Source organism: Diceros bicornis, chromosome 21 (assembly GCF_020826845.1).
Source record: "Diceros bicornis minor isolate mBicDic1 chromosome 21, mDicBic1.mat.cur, whole genome shotgun sequence".
In the NCBI taxonomy this organism is placed as follows: Eukaryota; Metazoa; Chordata; class Mammalia; order Perissodactyla; family Rhinocerotidae; genus Diceros; species Diceros bicornis.
The window spans coordinates 23,936,654-23,951,296 of NC_080760.1; the positions used below are offsets into that span (position 1 = coordinate 23,936,654).

The following is a 14,643-nucleotide window of genomic DNA, read 5'->3' on the forward strand; positions in this document are numbered from 1 at the left end:
TTCTAATAAAAAATATACTTCTTTCTCTGCTAAGTGTAATATGTGGTGAATCATAAATTCATCAATGAAACTGAAGAAGGTAATACTGATTTCCCCATTTTACAGATGATCAAACTGAGGGAGCAAGCTTAGCTTTTGAAGGATTAATTAAGGTAAAGAACTTAAAGTCTGAAATAGAGTAAGTTCTTAATAAATGTCAGCTTTGTGGTCTGATATATAAATAACATTGTTGTATTTGTATGTTCCTTTTCCCAGAATCAGTTTACAAAACACAATTTTCTGAACTGATGAAGGTACTTTTATAAGCCTACAACCCCAAACTCTTCTGTAGGGAAGGCTTAAAACCGTCATTCAGAATGTTTTAACTGTTTTCCCTGAATCCTTTTAACCATAGCTCTGATTTTTGATTCCATAGCAGTTAGCAGCAGTCAGCTGATAGGTTGTGATTGCAGCACCTGTCAGTGAAGGAAAAGAAAGAAAAGCTTCTGATTTAAATGGATCATAATAATGATCTGCCACCTCAAGTCACCCGGGAGCACTTAAATCATCTTTATTTTATTCCATTTAAAAAAGCAAAGATGGGGCCGGCCCGGTGGCACAAGTGGTTAAGTGCACGCGCTTCGCTGTGGCAGCCCAGGGTTCACCGGTTAGGATCCCGGGCGCGCACAGATGCACCACTTTGCAAGCCATGCTGTGGCGGTGTCCCATAGAAAGTGGAGGAAGATGGGCATGGATGTTAGCCCAGGGCCTGTCTTCCTCAGCAAAAAAAAAAAAAAAAAAAAGAGGAGGATTGGCAGATGTTAGCACAGGGCTGATCTTCCTCACAAATAAATAAATAAATAAATAAGCAAAGGTATGTATAACAATATTGTTTAGAAGTTCTACCTGAGCTTCTGAATCTCCTACTTTTAGTTTTAATTTTTTGGTGAGGAAGATTGGCCCTGAGCTAACACCTGTTGCCAGTCTTCCTCTTTTTGCTTGAGGAAGAGTGGCCCTGAGCTAACACGTGTGCCCATCTTCCTCTATTTTGTATGTGGGTCACCACCACAGCATGGCTTGATGCGTTGTTTAGGTCTGTGCCCAGGATCTGAACCTGTGAACCCCGGGCTGCTGGAGCGGAGTGCGCTGAACTTAACCACTATGCCACCAGGCCGGCCCCCCCTACTTTTATTCATTTTATTTTTTATTTTTTTTAGGATGAGGAAGATTGGCCCTGAGCCAACATCTGCCAATCCTCCTCTTTTTGCCGAGGAAGACTGGCCCTGGGCCAACATCCGTGCCCATCTTCCTCCACTTTACCTGGGACGCCTGCCACAGCATGGCCTGACAAGCAGTGCGTCGGTGCGTGCCCGGGATCCGAACCGGCGAACCCTGGGCCGCTGCAGTGGAGCGCGCGCACTCAACGCTTTTGCCACGGGCCGGCCCCCCGGCCCCCCAACTTTTATTTTTGATAAAGCTTTTTAAAATCCTTCAAAATCCATGAATACTTAGAAAAGAAATGAAATTATTCCCTTTTATGTTTTCTCCCAAACTTCACCTCCTTGGAAAGGCATTCCCTGACCACCATATCTAGAATAGTAGCCCCATCACCCACTGGCCCCTTGTTTCACTTTATTTTTCTTCATAGCATTTACCCTTTATTATTTTGTTGTTGTCTTTTTTTTCCACTAGGATATAAACCACTTGAGGACAGCAGCTTTTTCCTTCTTTTTTACTGTGTTCCTGGCACATAGAACAATGCCTTTCATGTAATAGGCATTTAAACATATGCCAACTGAATCAATTAATGAATGAATTAATAAAGAATATAAAAGCACCAAGAAACACAGCAAGAAGCAATGATTAAATTGCTATAAATTTATACTACCTACTATAATTTTAGAAATCTCAAACTTTTAAAGCCTCTGTTTTATTCAACATTTACTGACATTTGCAAAACATTTATAGCAAATCTTACTGTAATCTCAAAGATACATTAGATAAACTTGCATTATTCATACTGCAGAAATAAGCAAATAGAAACTTAGTGAATAGAGATATTAAGTGATAGGTCCAAGCTCAGATAGTTTATCTGACTCAAGAGCATTGAAAATATTTCAGCTGCTACTACTAAAAGTTCTGTTCTACATATCCTGTAAAAAAGCGGAGGGGAGGGGATTCCAGTATTTTTTATGTCATCTGTGTGTATATAATCTCTTTTATAACCACCACCTTTACTTAAAATTATATTTTGCAACCAAGGTCATTATTCTCCAAACAAATGCTCTAATATGTCTACAACAACAATGGATACCGTAGATATGATATTTAAATTCAGGTTAGTGAGATTTGAATGAGATTGAGAAAAAATAGATATTTAAAATGGTACATCTTTTTAGAAATACTTATATATATTTTTTCCTTGTTTATTTGATCAACCAATCTACCTATATACCTACCTATCAATCAATAATAATATTAAAAGAAACTAAATGAGCTAGGATATATTTTAGGGAAACAAAGATAAATAAGATACTCTCATTTCTCTAGAGGAACTTTGTTCTGGTGGGAGAAGATAGGTAGGAACATCAAATATATATGTGTGTGGACATGTGTGTGTATGTGTTTACACATATATTTTTAGTACATGCCCTTGATCACCATCTGCTCCTATTCCCGCATGAGCTCTTCTATCCTCTGAAAGCCCAGTGCCACTTGATTGCTAACCAAATGATCTTGCCTCCTACTTCGCTCTCAAAGGAATTGGAAACTGTGAACTCTTTAGTCATACATACTGCAATTTCTCATTTCTGTGCTTAAAAACGTTCCTCTCTCTTCATCCAACCTCACCTCCTTTTGTCAAGCCTCAGAGAAGGTTTCGTTTCTTTTTTCTGTGCTAACTTCATCCTTCCATCTATTCTTTACCTGATCTCTTCTTCTCAAGACTTTTCTTCATTGCTTCTCTCTCCATTGTTTATATATCGTGTTAGCTTTTCTCTCCATGCTGGCTCTTTCTCCACACCTTGTACCCCACATCCAGATTATTTTCCATAGTTAATCTGTGTGCTAGATCCAGCTGCACCAGTGTGGTTCCTCAGAGATGATTGTGAACATCTTTTCCCAACTCTGCTTTTAATAATGCCACATTGGTAGGTTGAAATTGCCCCCCTACAGTGGAATTATTTACATGAGGGAAATTGGCAGATGCTACAAATCAGATTTGTCATCCACCTCCTAGTGCTGGTTTTTAAGAAGCATTTATAGGCAAACCTGTTGTAGTCCCCCGAGCCTTCCTTTAAAACCAAGTTCTTGAAAAGAGTAGTCTGCTCTAAATCTGTCAGCTCCCTCACTTCACACCAAATCCTGAAGTTAGACATCTGCTCCTGCCTCTACTGGAAGTGCTATAGCACAGGGAAAAAATGCTCCTTGTTACCTGACCTCAGCCACATTTCATGCTGTTGATGTCTTACTTTCTGCAAACCTTCTTCTCTCACTCTGGCATAGTATCTCCTGGTTCTCCTCCCACTTCTCTGACCATTTCTTCTCTGCCTCTCTTACTGGGTCCTCTTTCTTTGTCCCTTATTGTTGATGTCCCCATGATTCTGGCCACAGTTCTCTTCTCCACACTCTATGTTGGCTAACTCATCAATGCCCATAGCCTCAAACCATTCCATTAATTATTGCCTAATATAAAGCTCCAGGCCAAACTTTTTGCCTGAGTTTCACATTGGCATGTCCAGTTGCCTTCTTAATATCTCTACCTAGTTATGTCATAGGCACCTGAGACTCAACAAGTCAAAACCTCAGTTCATTTTTCCCCCTTAAGTGTTACTCCACCTTCTATATTTCCTATCCAGATAAATGGTCTCACCGTCCACCAAGTCAGCAAAGTGAAAAACCTGGGAGTCATCGTAGACTCCTTGCTTTTCTTCATTCTGCAGATCCAGTCAGTCACGGCATATCTTTCTGTCTTTCCTCCTCCATCACTACCACCGCATCTTAGCCACCTTCTTTTAGGTCCTTATTTCTTGCTTAGATTGTTACCATTTTCTCCTATTTTGTCTTCCTGCTTCTGTTAGACTCCTCAGCCAGCTCTCTCCAGTGCTGCTAGAATGACATTTAAGAGTTTTAAATCTAATCAAGTTCCTTCCTTTCTTAAAATCTTTCAGTGGCTCTTCACAGCCTCTAGGATAATTTCTTTATCGTATAATACTCTTTCAATTACAAATAAGAGAAGATTCCACCCTAATTGCTTAAGCAAAATTGAACTAATGGCAACTGAAGATTCCAGGGAATGGATCTGGATTGAATGATGTCAACAGAAATTGGTTTGTCTTCATATTTCAGTTCTGCCTTCCGTTGTCTTGGCTCCAGGCTTAGGTTCAATGTGATAGCAAGATGGTGGCTGCCATTGCAGCTATACAACTTCTCAGCTTTAAGGTACAGCAGGAAAGAAAATAAGAATCTCCAAACTTCCCCATTAAGAGATTCATAGTATCTCATTGTTCTTGGGCCATGTGCCTATCCATGAACCAATCACCATTGCTAGTTTATTGTAACGTGTTGATTGGCCTGCATCCAAATCGCATGAGACTTAAGGGGTTGTGTATCCCCAGATGGAAATTTAAACTGTTGCTTGAGAAGGAGGAATGAATGCTAAGGAAGCTACTACTCATAATGACAACATCTAATATTTATTGAGTTCTGTATATGTTTCAGGCACTGCTTTAGTGTTTTGCATGTATTAACTTATTTAATCTTTATAACAACCTCACAAGGAAGTGAGGAAACTAATGCCCAGAGAGGTTAGGTAGTTTGCCTAAGTTAGACATAGCAAAAAACCAATGTCAGTTGCAAAATTCAAATCTCTAAGTATAGGCTTTCCTTTGCTTTCTTACCCAATAAATTCCTGAAAATGTTTTTAAGTCAGATGGCTGGTAGTTCAAAAATTAACTTAGATTTTATAAAATGAATGTGTTTCATTTTCAAAGAGATAAAAGTCTTTGGAGATTTCCCATATTCCTTGTCTTGCACAGCACCAGGCAACTTTAAGAGTGCATGGAAATGTCACCAGTGGCTGGGGTTTCCTGGTTATCAGGAGGTTGGTAACTCAAGGTTGGGGTGAGGATGAGAAGTTCAGACCACAACTGCCTATAGCAGACACCCACTTCCCACAAACTATTGCTCCTCTCCTAATCCCTCCACAGGGGTCAGGGTGCAAAGTCAACTACCTCCCAATTTTTTAAACCTCTGCTGGGATGGAGAGGGGATGCCGTAGGATTCTGGCCTTTCTTCCAGTGGAAGATGTGAACAGGAGGAATTTAGTCTTAGTCATCTAATACATGAAAGGTGAAATTCTGTATATAATGTGTCAAGGTTCAAAAATCAAATTTCTGTCTGATAAGAATAAACTGTATGGCTGCAGAGCCCTCCATGATCTGCTAGTGCTTGATCCCTTTCCAGTCTTACCTCTTACCATGAACCCTCACCTCCAGTCCTGTGCTCTAAGATCCAGTATGTCATTCTCTTACTTTCCATGCTCTTTATGCTCTTCCATACCTCTATTGTTTGCTGCATCTTTCAAAAATTGTGTCAAGTGTCATCTTCTCAATGAACGCTTTCCTGAAATCACCCTCCTTGTGAGCAGACAGCTATGCCTCTCTTTGTGCCCAAATTATGCTTATAAGAATATTTGCCATAGTTCCTGTAACTCATTATTATATTCCTCTATTTATGTTTGTCTACTTCTACAGGGCTGCAAAATCCCTGAGAGTAGGGAGCACATTTTAGTAATTCTTATATCCCTAGCATACTTCCTGGTACATAGTAGGTGCTCAATAAATATATATAAGTGAATGAATAATATAAGAAATATGAAAAAACTATAATAAGATCTTTTAATTAGAAGCTATTAATTCGGATTAGAACTAGGAGGAATGAGTTGGGAAATGTTTCTCACTCAAAGATTAGAGATCAGTAAACATATATTTCTATGATACAGAGAGCCCTCACTATCTGAACTCTTGCTATCAAAATATTTGCTATAATGTTGTACAGAAATTTTCACCACAAATTTACTATCCAAATAGAAAGTCTACCATAGCAAGTTTATGTAAGTGCAGCAATGGAAATGTTTAAGTTGTAGGTGAGTCGGTGTCGGAGGAAGTAGAGTATTGTTCAGCATCGTAGTTCCATCATAGTTCAGCAGTTCTCTTTACAGCATCATGTTTATGTCTTCTAAGGAAATGGAAGAGCTTGTGAAGAAAGTCGGTGAACACAAGATGTCTAGGAAATCCCATGCATTAAAAGGAACATTGCCGGTATAAAGTATATTGAGAGAGGTGAACACATAAAAGACATAAGCTTGGTCCTGCATATGTCTCCATCATAATGCATAAGCTTTTTTCTACTTGTGAGAAAATTTAAAACAACATTACATTATGATTATTGGTTTTGGAAAGCTTCACTGTGTTACTCAAGGATAGAACGGTGTGTTTGAAAAGCTAGAAAAGTATCTAACAGTGGATAGATAATCATAATCTTTGAAACCATGTAGATGCTACTGGAGGCGCTACATACCTTTGAAGATCTGAAGAAGATGAAAGAGTTTGATCATTCGGTACAGAAGTCAAGTTTCAACTTCAAGGCTAGAATGGTGCAAAAGATTTAAAAACTATGCAAGACAGCATCATTTGAAGATCACAGAGGAAGCGGCTTCTTGGTAATGAGGTTGTGGCGGTTTTCCCAGTGAATTACAGAAAATTATTGACACAGATAGCTAACAAATTTTTATGAATACCAATTTTCTTGATGAAATTTGGCATTTTAAAAATGAATGTCATCTTATCAGAGGATAAGAAAAAAGAGCCAGGGCATTAAACATCCAAAGATAGGCTAACCCAACATTTAAGTGAAAGTTTGAAGGTGATGTTTTAAACTAAAACCCACGTACTTGTATAACTCTGAGACCCTACAGTCCTTAAAGAAATGTTGAAGAGTAAATTGCCTATTTTATGGTTCTTAAATTATAAAATTTTGATTGACAAAGGAGGCATTCAGTCATTATTCAAGGATTCATAATTTCTAGCAGTTCATCTCTTAGGGGTGTGAAGTCTTAGAAGAACATAAAGAGTTGGGGTTGAGACTTGAGTTAATTTTTATTTAATAAAATAAAGACTTGAAGAAGTTGTTGAGTAGGCGCTGCTGTGAAGACAGTTTGGATGCTACGCTAAGAAAATGGTTTTTTTTTCATCTCAGCATGGATATCTCAACTATTTTTCCATCCCTAGTTCATTTTGCTAGTGGCGACATCATCCCTCCATGGAGAGGACTGTGTGCCTTCACAGGCTGTGGCTTCAATGAACCTTCAGTGATTCTCTCTGATGTTTAGAGGCACTTTCAGTTTAGCTCCAAAAGGTGGAAGTTCCTTAGTTTTCAGTTTTAATTAAACGTATCTGTCCCTGCAAAATGAAAGTCAAAGGCTATTAGAGAAATGTCAGTTTTTCTTCAGGCTCACTGAAAGGACTTGTTTAAGAGAAGTGATTTTGATGATGTTGAGTATTTTCAAATAATGCCCCAAAGAGGAAAACATTTGCCTAAGCAGAGAATGACATGCAAATATTTTTTTTTGTAATCTGTGTCTGTGGAAAATGCCTCACTCACTCCAGGATGCTTATCCCCTAAGAAATAGATATTGCCGACATGTAGGGGCTGATTAGTGGTTATCAACAGGGAAGCTCTTACCCTTTGAGATTTCTTCTCTTGGAAGTAGGCTGTTTTTTCTTATATCTATTGTTTGAGTATTTCTTATACAGATGCCTTCACTGTCAAACAGAAGAAAAATCAATAATTTGGGTGACTATAATAATATGGAAATTCAACTAAAATCAATTTAATAGATACTTATTGATTGTTTATTCTAGATAATAAACTATGCTAGGTAATAGATGAAGGAAAAAAAATTAAGTTATAATTATTGCTCTTGAGGAACTAGCAGGACCCAAATAAGTGAAAAAATAACTTTTGAATATCTTTTGCTTTTGTAGTTTTTTAAAATATCTACAAATGATTATATTTTAAATAAATATTACTATATCTTCTCTCTGGTTATCTGCCCATTTGTTATAACACAAGGGTGCTCCCACATCCCCATGGACAGAAACTACAAATTCCATGTTTCTTAAGTAAATAACTATTTATTAAGTAGCTAAATAGTATCATAATATATTATTAATACAAACACTTACTGGGGCTGGCCCGGTGGTGCAAGCAGTTAAGTGCGTGCGCTCCGCTGCAGTGGCCCGGGGTTCACAGGTTCGGACCCCGGGCGTGCACCGATGTACCACTTGGCAAGCCATGCTGTGGCGGCGTCCCGTATAAAGTGGAGGAAGATGGGCACGGATGTTAGCACAGGGCCAGTCTTCCTCAGCAAAAAAAGAGGAGGATTGGCAGATGTTAGCACAGGGCTGATCTCCTCTCACACACACACACACACACACACACACACACACACACACGCACAAAATACACATGCTCACCTTTAACAGACAGGTAAACCATAACACTAGTGAAATATAATAAATATTGCAAAAGAAATATATATATATATATATCATGAGAAGGGTACAAATATGAAGGGGACATAATTCTACCAAGTTTTAAATTATAGGGGTATTGATATTTGAGCGGGACTTTGCAGGACAGATAGATTTACCAGACTAAGAGCGGGGAGACATTGCTAGAAGTGAGAATGTAATGATCGATCTGTTCATTCTGAAATGTACAGGCATGAAAGTGTTTAGTTTATTCAAGGAAGAACCAGGCACATGTATTGCCAGGCCTTAGGGAGCAGGAAGGGTGGGGGTAGCTTGAGATGAGGATCAACAAGGTGACCCAGGCTGAACTGTGAAGGACCCTGCAATGCCTGAAAACTCTTCAGGAAAGAAACAGCCACAGCTCTATAATTACATTCCTAAACTGCAGTGTGTTCATAGGCTGGTTTTTCCAACTTCTCCCAAGTTAATTCTAAATGTTCAAGTGCTTATGTTCTGAGACTACAGAAAGATTCATTAAGTATGCCTAAGATATTTTTTCACTTGAAACATTTATTTAGGAATAAAACCAATCTGCTGCTTTGCTTCTTTCTGTTTTTAATTAAACTGAGTTTTGGCAGTCCTTTCTACTGAGTGAGCCACATGGAATTGAACCTTTAGTGACTCATCAAAATTTATTGTAAATTCTAAAAACACTAGGCAGTTTAGATATATCATACTTTTTAAAAGCCTCATTTATTTAGTGCTACTCTTGAGCACAATAATGTATACCTGAAAAACTTGAGTTTTGAACTGAAAATTCAATTTAATTCAATTCAATTTAATATTTTTTGAAAAGTTCCAGTGTACAGAGTGCTATGCTAGACCTTCAGTAGAGGGTGGAAACAAATTCACTGAACAGTAGTAATCCAACGTGAGTGTAGACAAGCCAGAAAATACAAATAGACCATATGAAGGAGGATCCCAAGCATATTTAGGGGAAATGACTATTCAAGGTTTTCTAAACAAGTTATTTGCATATATAAGTGCTTCGCCCTTAATAAAATTAATTTGTAATATGGATTGAGGATCAGAGACAAGTTTGAAGGCCAATGCAACAATTTCCAGCCAGTGATTTGCAAACTATAGCAGAGAACACTAGTGCTCAGGGAAGTGGAAGTGCTCCTTTCCAAACAATGACATGCTGCCCATCAAACACTAAAGATTTTAAACTATCCAAAGGACTTTTTAAACTCTTTTTCAATTAGGATGTTGGTCCATTCTTAATATTTTAAAATATACTTTAATTAATTTATTTTCAGATGCTTTAAAAATCTGAAAGAAAGCTGGTCAAGACAAAAGACAAGGGCTAGCCCGGTGCCATAGTGGTTAAGTTCACGCGCTCTGCTTCGGTAGCCTGGGGTTCATGGGTTCAGATCCCAGGCGCGGACCTACACACCACTCATCAAGCCGTGCTGTGGCAGCATCCCACATACAAAATAGAGAAAAGATTGGCAGAGATGTTAGCTCAACAACAATCTTTCTCAAGGCAAAAACACAACAAAAAAAGAAAAAGATAATAAGGGCTTGAACACGGGTGGTGGTAGTAGCAATAGAAAGGAGACAGTGACTTAAAGAGATGTTACTGAGAAGTAAGGAAAAAAAAGATTTGGCAACTGTTTAATAAATAACTAGGAAAAATGATTTTGGAAATCAGGAAAAAAGATTAGATCCATAGATAGAAATTTGTGAATTATCTACTGAAAAAGTCATATTAGACAGACTTTTGAAGATTTTCAGCATAAAGGAAATGGGAGAATGATGATGGATCAATGAAGAACAGAGAAAGGAGAGCCTGGATATTTCAGTATCCTAGAAGTAAAAGCAGGAGACTTCAGGACAAGTGGACAGAGAGAGTAGAGTCTGAAAGAGGCTATTGGAATCAGTAGTTAAATGTTGCCAAGTTGACTGGTGATGAGAATATTGGAGTAGAAATCAGAAAGCAAAAGTGGGTAGTGAAAAAGGGAAGGCAACAGATGTAATGTTTTGTGAGTTTGTCAGTGAAGGGAAGAAGTAAGAAGGGGAAAAGTTTGAAGTCATTGCTGAGGCAAGGAAAGGTTATATAATATCAGAAACACAGAGGAGAAGAACCAGGAAGGGGCAGAGATGAAAGACGTAGGCAACCAAAGCTTGTGATTGCATTACAATTCAAAAAAAATGAGATCAAAGCACAAAAGCACAGATGGAAAGATATCTTTGTAGTTCCTATAAGAATAAAATGAATTTTTCTCAGAAAATTATAACAATATCTGGTACAGTCAATTATTCTGAAGAAAATAGTCCCAAACTGTTTTAAGGTGATCTTTGTTTAGTGTGATAATTTATTTAAGAATTACTCTAAGGTCCATAACCCTGTATTTCTCTGGGTATGGTAACTACTTCCCGTAATTTGAACATAGGGGATATTCCTGAAGTGGGTACTTATGATAATCACAAATACAGCCAAGTCTCCGTGATAAATGCTTTTAGACCAATTACTGACATGCTCAAGTGAATACTAATACCTCCCATGAAATGGCTTTAACGCAAGTAGAGCGACAGCTGCACTGCAGTGAAAGGACGCATCAAGCTTTGCATTAGCTTGTCTCCAAGGTTACCATCTGTGCTGATCTGAAGTTTTTTTTTTTTTTTGTGAGGAAGATCAGCCCTGCGCTAACATCCATACCAGTCCTCCTCTTTTTGCTGAGGAAGACCAGCCCTGAGCTAAAATCTATTGCCAATTCTGCTCCTTTTTTTCCCCTTTTTCTCCCAAGGCCTCAGTAGATAGTTGTATGTCATAGTTGCACATCCTTCTAGTTGCTGTATGTGGGATGCCGCCTCAGCATGGCCAGACAAGTGGTGCGTCAGTGCGCGACCGGGATTCGAACCCCGGGCCGCTAGTAGCGGAGCACGCGCACTTAAGCACTAAGCCACGGGGCCGGCCCCCTGATCTGGTTTTAATGTGTGGGATTTCTCAGGCATCTGCAAAGACTGTATTTTCAGGGGAGATATCAATAGGGTATAAAAACAACTTGGAAGGTACTTGTCCTATTTAGTCTACATCCGTGCTGACCTTAATCACTCAGTTTTTCTAGAGAAAAACTGTATCCTGTTAGAAATTTTGTGTGATGATTGCCGAAGTTGCTAAAATATCTGGGTTGTTTGACCCCACTTTGCATATCCAAACAAAAAGATGTTAGTTTACATATTTTAATACTAACCATATTCTGGATAAAATTGAGAAGCAAAACAGATTGAAAAATGGAATGACTTCTACTTAAAGTTTCCATAATTAATATTCCATGTTAATATACAAGTTTCAAACAAGTATAAAAAAATTGTTTAAAAAGTATTGATATTTGAGAATTCTAGAACCTATAAATATGACTAAATATTATAGAAATAATATTTTCATAGTTTAAAAGAAAAAGAGACACAGCTTTTAGTTTAGCATTTTGTAGAATTTTACATTTCTTGATTTCAGACATTTAGTCTTTTTTTCCAGCAAACATTTATTGAATGTCCCAGGCATTATGCTAGGCTTTGGGTTTACTGGGTTGTATTGAGACTTACTCTCTCTCCCCAAGGCACTTACAATCTACAGAGAAATACAGAACAGCATTAAGGAATTAAATCCCTGTTTCTAAAAGTTGTCATGGATTAAGAACAAGTTGTTATGAGAGAACAAAGGGGCTGCACCTAACGAGGATTAGAAAAGTTTGGAAGAAACGCTGTCTATGTTGAGGTGTAAATGAGTTAGAAGTTAGCTAAGCAGAGGGAGAAAGGAAAGGAATGTGTGTAACACACCATGGGACTAGCATGCAAATGGCCTATGAGCTAAAGGGACACAGGTGCGTTCAGGAAAATGCAATTCAGTTTAGCTGAAATATAGTGTGTGGGGGGTTGGGGAAGGGTGGGGCAGGTTCATTGAGAGAGGAAGGTGAAAAGGAAAGCAGGTGTCAGATCACCTTGAGTCTTGTAAACCATCTCAAGGGATTGGGGTCGTACCGTGAGGGCAAAATTGGGCAATTAAAGGATTTGGGACAGACATTTATTATCATCGTCTCCTCCTTCTTGTTCTTCCTCAGCATTATCATCATCATTGCCATTATCATTTTTTGAACTCTTACTGTGTGCCAAGCAATAGTAATCTTTTCACATTATTTTTTTTAAAATTCTCACCATGATCTTGTGAGTTAAGTACTATTAACATTCCTATTTTAAAGAAACAAGTAAGGGAATGTACTTAATTTTCCCAAGATCACAAGGTTACCGAGAAGCATAGCTGAAAAATCACACTCAGGTTTGTCTGACGTCATTCTCCCTGCCTCTGTATTCTGCAGCTCTTAGGTAGAAAATGACTGCATTCCACAAAGACCACCTCAGCAGTGTGCTGCAGAGAAATGTTTTGATGAAAACTAAACTAGAAAGGGGGACTAGTGATGAGGTTATTTTCATTCTTCTTCCAAGTAATTCTTTATAGGTTTACTATCTTAAGTATGGATTTATAACAACATACATTTATTATATGGCAGGTTACTTAAACTGATATAAATGAAATTTTAACATCTTAAAGACAAACTCATCTCTGTATTCATGGGACTAGGTTATGAAATTGCTTCTTTTGCTTAAATAAAATCACTTTACAGAAGTTCTTTTATGTTATATAACTAAATGGCAAAGTAATTACAGCTAAATGAGCATATTAGAATATAGTATTCCTTCAGCTGAATTTGAAGCCCAGAATTTTATTCATGAATAAAATGATTAAAAGAATTATTTTGGTAAAGTACAATTCCAATAATCCATTATTGTGTTCAAAGGCTACTCATATTTTTAAATAAATATGTCAAATGAGGGGTCTTGTATTAAATTCACATACTATTTTCCTTAAAATTGTGCTGAAAGTGTGACCTAAAGAGAACAGTTGTGCCCCAGGCTTATAACTTACAATCCTGGCTGGGCGTTCAGGGAAAGTCAAATTACTCCATATATTTTGAAAAGTTTCCCCTAACATGAAGATATACTCTCTTTCCCTTGTGATGAAGAGGCAGATGGTGATCTTAGTAATCTTAGAATTTTGGCTGAAAGCTATGAATTCATACTTAAGTGTGGAGACTGATGTTGGGATTTGTGTAAAGACAGTGAATCATCAAAATCAACAGAAAACTTAAACTTGCCTGAAGATCCTAAAGATGTTTTCTCTGGAAAGGTTGCATTGATAAGCAATGAATCATTTAAATGTCATTTAAAGGAATAACAAGCCCACTTCCAAGGCCTTTGAAAAACACCACGTCATAAAAATGTAAATATAACAGGCTTTTTTTTTTTTTTTTGAGGAAGATTAGCCCTGAGCTAACATCTGTTGCCAATTCTCTTTTTTGCTGAGGAAGACTGGCCCTGGGCTAACATCCACGCCCATCTTCCTCTACTTTATAGGGGACGCCGCCACAGCATGGCTTAACAAGCGGTGCACCCGTGTGCACCTGGGATCCGAACCGGTGAACCCCGGGGCACCACACCAGAGCGCGCGCATTTAACCGCTTGTGCCACCGGGCCGCCCCCCAATATTTGACCATTTTTGACCTACAAAAACAGTATGACAATCTACTTCAAATGGCAACGGTTTCATCATTCTAAGATCCTGAGATCAAATTTCGTATATATTATTTCTACATTTTGCAGAAAGCAAACAAATCTGGAATTGTGGTCTTTAATTATACCCTTTCTCACTGTAAAAAGTACTTAGGGAGTTTTTTATATGTATTTACATAAATTTAGTGTGCGTATGTTTCTATATGTGTGTGTTTATCAAAAACAGGTTAAAAATTAAAGTTGGCAAAAAGGAAAAAAAAGGTTAGCATAAAAAGGCAGACCTCAAGGTCTTGAAGACTTCTTGAAGAAATGTCACAAATTTGTTTCAGAGCTTCCCATAACTTAAAGCAAGGAAAGAAACGTAATAAATTACAATAATGTTCCCCCTAGGATTAAAGCAATTCAGAAATTTAGAGTTATAGTTTTTTTTGTGAGGAAACCTGACACATTTTTCCTTTGAATGCTCCTAAGGGCAGCATTTTTGTGTTGGCAAATATTC

At 37.9% G+C, this 14,643-nt stretch overlaps 1 protein-coding gene across 4 annotated transcripts in view; it reads left to right on the forward strand.

The window, feature by feature from the left end:
- The window catches only part of OXR1 (oxidation resistance 1), a 437,591-nt gene that overhangs the window by 64,209 nt on the left and 358,739 nt on the right, over positions 1-14,643 (forward strand). Inside the window, exon 1 of one of the 4 annotated variants that reach the window (XM_058564779.1) lies at positions 6,360-6,700. The exons of the other annotated variants lie outside the window; for them this stretch is intronic. The gene's annotated coding sequence lies outside the window, so the exon portion shown is untranslated. Of the gene's footprint in view, positions 1-6,359; positions 6,701-14,643 lie in introns of those variants that run through there. 4 annotated transcript variants of the gene reach the window in all.